Source organism: Monopterus albus, unplaced genomic scaffold (assembly GCF_001952655.1).
Source record: "Monopterus albus unplaced genomic scaffold, M_albus_1.0 scaffold341.1, whole genome shotgun sequence".
Lineage (NCBI taxonomy): Eukaryota > Metazoa > Chordata > Actinopteri > Synbranchiformes > Synbranchidae > Monopterus > Monopterus albus.
In genome coordinates this window covers 263,703-269,702 of record NW_018128221.1, presented here as the reverse complement: position 1 = coordinate 269,702, position 6,000 = coordinate 263,703, and positions in this window count along the sequence as shown.

Below are 6,000 nucleotides of genomic sequence, written 5' to 3'. Positions count from 1 at the left end.
TTTTGAAATATTTAGCTTTATTTTGAAAATTCTGCCCCATTCAAATGAATGGGAAAATTCTACTTCAGCATACGTTCAGCTATTTCAGCTATCAAAATGTTCAGCTCTTCAAGGACATTCATACTTCTCTTCAGAATTTTGGTAAATTTCATACTCTTGAAATATTTAGATTTATTTTGAAAATCTTGCCCCATTCAAATGAATGGGAAAATTCTACTTCTGCATACTTTCAGCTATTAAAATGTTCAGGTCCTCAGGGACATTCATGCTTCTTTTCAGAAAGTTTCTAAACTTCATACCTTTGAAATATTTTGCTTTATTTTGAAAATCTTGCCGCATTCAAATGAATAGGAAAATTCTTCTTCAGCATACTTTCAGCTAGCAAAACCATTCAGGTGTCAAAATATTCAGCATTTTCAGGGCGATCTTTCAGCAGTCAGCATCCATACGCATTTTCTTCAGAAAATGCATTTTTCTAGTTATTATTGACATTCATAGGCCCTTTGTAATTCCGGCTCCTGGGCGTCATTGAATCACCTGTCCTGTCAGTAGGAGCAGACCCAAGTATTCATGTCACTTTTGTGAAACTTTATCTTTTAAAAGGTAATCATGTATTACCTGCAGCAAAAGATAATCTACAAACATTTTGAATCACATGAGAAAACCTGAACATTCTAAAACCATTTGGCCACATTTTCAGAGTTGGTAAGTCCATTTTATTTTTAATTTATTTTTGGTAATAATCTGAACACTGGGTCTGCAGCTCAGGAGAGGACTAACACAGGATAGCATGGAGTGAATTTTCCAAACCTCACACTGTCCTTGTTCAGCCTCAGATGGATGATTCAGTTTTTCTAAACTTTGGAGGAACCTGGACCTTTTTGCTCCACTCACATCACATTTTCTTCTGCATGATTCAAGACTCTGGTTTAGCTTGAGGGAAAACCCCTTCACACACACACCTGACTCAAAAACTGTGGTGCAAAATGTAAACCCATACACTTCAGTACAAATAAAGAGAAAGGAGATTTTCCTTTAAGGTAAAGATTTATGTTAAATTTAGGATTTAAGTTTAGTTAAGGCTGATAGTTACAGTTTAATTTTTTGTATTATCTTGTGTTCAAACACTTTATTATTTCAGTATCTTGTGGTGACAAACCAGCACAGATGTATTCAAGCCTGCCAAAACAAACCCCAAACATTGGAAAATATATTTAAAAAATAAAACAATATTAGATAAAACACAGTATTAGTGTGTTGAGCATTTATATTTAACACATTTAGTTTTCTGTTATGTTTTTTTAAATGTTGAAAATTACATTTATTTACCAAAAAAACAACCAAAATGTGCTTTATAAAATGTTTTCTAAAATCTCATGAAGTCTTTTGTTTTCTTAAATGATGTTTTTGAATGCCTTTACAAAATACAGCACATCCATCTTTGGTGAGGTTTACATTTTCATATACACAATAAGCAAGAACATTTCAGGTTCGAGCCCCGGCCAACCCAGAGCCTTTCTGTGCAGACTCTGCATGTTCTCCCTTTGCCTGCATGGGTTCTCTCCGGCTTCCTCCCACAGTGCAAAGACATGCAGCTTAGGTTGACTGGTGACTCTAGATTGCCCATAGGAGTGAGTGTGTGTGGTTGTTTGTCTACATATCCTCCCTGTAACAAACTGGCGAGCTGTCCAGGGTGGACTCCGCCTCTTGCCCAGTGTCAGCTGGGATTGGCTCCACGACACTATTCAGGAATAAGCGGTATAGATAATGGATGGACAGATGGACATATAGATAATAAAACAGTGAAAAACATAAATATACTGTTATAGCCACCTGGTATCACTGGACCATGCTCTGCACCCAGGTAATGCCTGAGGCAGTTTCACCTGCCGAAGAAGACAAGGTCAAACTACTGAAAGCTCCAGAATTATTTAATTAAATGGAGCTTGTGCTAAAAGTTTTACCACATATGTGTCCTCAAGGTTGAGAATGAACCTCAATACGTTAATTCATCTATCTACAACAAGATACAGGGTCAAGAAAATTATGTTGTTTGTTTATTTGAATGAAAAACAGACATTTTGGAGACAGATAGCTTTAACTGGGCAGTCTGGGTGTCACAGTGGTGCAGTGGTTAGTGCTGTTCATGCTGTGGGAGCATCAGTGTGTTTGCAGCACTGCCTTCTGTCCTCAGCAGGTGGGATGCAGCTCAATAAAACCTGCTCATATTAAAATCTGAGACCTGACACCTTCATGTAGAACAAGTGTCTTGTTTCTAACTGCAGAAGCAAAGAACAGGATGTGCAAATACGTACAGTCTAGACTGTAAATACATGTACTGTACAGTTTTTTTCTAAATCTGCTTGAGGCAAGAAGCCTCTTATTTTTGATTTAGCTCTTAAATGATAAAAAGAAGACTTGGTGATGTTGAAACACTTGGTCCGAATCAGTGATGACAACCAGGGTAACACGCCCGCAGGTGTAAAAGGTTCAGGTCAGTGGTACTGACTCATAACCAGAGTTGTAACCACTGACACCTTCTGAGCGTTTCCCTGCAAGGTTAGATGGCATCATGAGGTGGAGGGGAAATCCCTGCGTGTGATTGGTGCAGGAGCTGGGGAGCAGAATGATGTCAGAGTGATGTCACAGGAATAACACTACAGTTGTTCCACAAAAAAGTCTTTCTTTCTTTTTCTTTCTTTCCTTCCCTCTTTTAATTTTCTCTCCTCACGTGTACAGAGATTGTTTTTGTGTTTTTTGCGTGTTGTCAGTCAGAAACAATCTATGTTGTGTGATACACTATAGCACTTTTTACATATTTAACCCTAAACATGACATCTTTAACTGAACAGTTAATTAGAAAAGGTGTTTATTAGCTTAATTAAATGGCCAAAACTATGTGACACGCCTACCAACTTTTTGTCTGGGGTCTTATGTTGTTCCAGTGACAGGAAATATTAACACATTTGCATAAAATGATATTTCTAGAGGAGTGGACAGGACGGCCCAAGATGATGAGCCAGACAAAAACAACTCTTGCCCCAGCCTTTTAACACATTCAAAACTTCAACACACAGTTGCATTTAACATTTTCTTTGGTAAATGTTTACTAGTTTCACTTCTTCAGCCCTCTGAAAATTATTCAAATGTAAAAAAATCTTGGAGGGTAAAGTCACTTTTTCGTGGAACACTGGCAACATTAAATATTTAAACATCTGCATGGCCCACAGGCTCAGAACTTTTTAACCTTAACTACACCGCTCTACTAAAAAGATAGAAGATTATTTCAAATGCTGGTCTGACCTCCCACTGTCACTCATTGGCCGAATTGCCACAGCCAACATTAAAACTTTACTACCTACCTGTTTTCAATGCTTCTGACAACACCAACAGATAAATGGTTCAAATCACTTGATTCTCTAACTTCGCAATTTTACTGGAATAATAAGAAACCCCAAATTTCCCTGTCAACACTTCAGAAGAACAAATCACAAGGTGGCCTAGAAGCACCAAATTTTGAGTTTTATTTTTTAGGATAAGGATAATCATCTTTATTGGCCAAGTATGTTACACACACAAGGAATTTGTTTCCGGTACAGAACCAATGGCAGCCACCTCAACCGATGGCTCTAACCATCAGAGGCAATGGGGGGTTCAGTGTCTTGCCCAAGGACACTTCAACACATGGACTGCCGGCACCAAGATTTGAACTGTCAACCTTCTGGTTGGAAATGACTGTTCTACCACTGCACCACTGTTGCCTGTAGCAAAGCAACTACAATATTTAGTTAAATAGATTCAGAAGGACAGTTGTAATAGCTCATGGATAGAACTGGAACAAAATCAATGCAAAAATACTTCAGTTGCAGACCTTGCCTTCCTACCATACTCAATTAAGAAAATGAACTATTTCAAAAATATCACAATCTCTACAACTCTGACAGCCTGGTGGAAAGCAAACAAAGCCACTAAATCATCAACACCATGTAGATACACTCCAATTTGGCACAACCCTGACTTTAAACTTCATAATAATCTCATTTACTTTCCAACATAGCAACACAAAGAAATCACTCACCTTCAACATCTATTTGAAAACAACCGGTTTATACCATTTACTACATTAGTCCGGAAGTCCAATTTGGCACAACCCTGACTTTAAACTTCATAATAATCTCATTTACTTTCCAACATAGCAACACAAAGAAATCACTCACCTTCAACATCTATTTGAAAACAACCGGTTTATACCATTTACTACATTAGTCCGGAAGAATTAAATCAAAGACCAATATAATCAACAACACCCTGCAACCTTCCATGCTAGCTGAGGAGATAATGAAATTCACAAACTCAAAGAAGCTAATATCCAAACTTTATAAACTAATGTCAAGTACAGATAAAACAATAACAATACCAGTGACCAAATGGGAAACGGATTTATCTCTCTCCCTCAGCCCTGATTTCTGGACCAAGATTTGTAATAATATCTTTTCCATGACTACCAATATAAACTTACAGCTTATACAATACAAGACTATTCACAGGACTCACATCACACAAGGTAAAATGTTTAAAATGGGTTTCATTGATACAAATACCTGCTCACAATGCACTCTGGATAGCGCCGATGATTACCTTCATGCTACTTGGACCTGTCAACCCGTTTACTCCCTCTGGGTAGTGGTGACTGAGAAACTCTCCACCATCTTGAGCTCTAGAATCCCCCCATCCCCGTCACTCTGCCTGCTCAGTAATGTCACAGAAGTTGACCACCTACCAATTAAATATAAAAGCCCAGTTCTTATCTCACTAACGATTGCCAAGAAAACAATCTTTCTAAACTGGAAATCTAAAAATTCATTACACATCAACCAGTGGACCAACCTTCTTATAAAATATATCACACTAGAGAAAATATCATCCACCCATAAGAATAATAAACCAACCGTCATTGACACTTGGAATCCATTTCTAATCTCTTTTAACTTAAACCAGATACCTGAGGCCGAGGCCACGCACATTCCCACAAACTCCTAGAAATATAACAAGCTGCTTTTTACTTCATTATGGTTACTGTTATTAGTCCTCATTGTCCAGGGTTCTGTTTTGAGTCTCACACCTATCAAACCAAATTAAATGAGATTACCTACCCCCCCGCCTTTTTTTCCTCTGCCCTCTCTTTCTAATCATTTACCAATCTGTTACTTTCATTTATTTTTGTTTTATTATTTTATTACTACAATCATTCATTTTTCATCAAACTGTCTTTTCATTCCTTTACATTTATACCCCCTCCATTTTCCTAATTTATTTGGTTTAATTCTGTTTTCCCTTAAGTAATGAATATCAGCCTGCAGAGTTGGATACACACATACTACACACTTTCACACACACAACTTAATACCCTCAATTAATAATCCCTTTGCCTCTTTTGTTAATGTCTCTTGTCTCATGTACTATGTTATGTGCTTTGTCCTATAAATGTGTTTTGTGTTGCAATAAATAAAAAGAAATCTTGAGGGTAACAGTTAATACTTGAGGCAACAATCTGAAGACAGGCAATAGGAAGTACTGTATGATATCTGAATATGTTTTTCTACTCAGTATTCCTGTGTTGCCCCTGATGAAGGTGTAAAATGCACAGTCCTCCTCCTTCAAATGATCAACACTTTGGAGACCTCACCAAGGGAAGTCTGCAGCTGCTGCAGCTGGTTTCACAAAGACAGGTTTGAAACATTAGACCAGTCAGAATTTAGATTTGTCCCCCCATCCATTATGTGTATGGCTTATCCCAAGGGGGGGTTGCAGGGGGGCTGGAGCCAAACCCAGTTGACACTAGGTGAGAGGGGGGGTCCACCCTGGACAGGTTGCCAGTCTATCCCAGGGCTGACATGTAGAAGGACAACTACACTCACTGCTCTCCACCTGAGCTGGCTGAGTGGGAGCAAATGTCTGATGGAAAGACTGAAGCCAGAAGAGCGGCCGCTGCAGATTAAT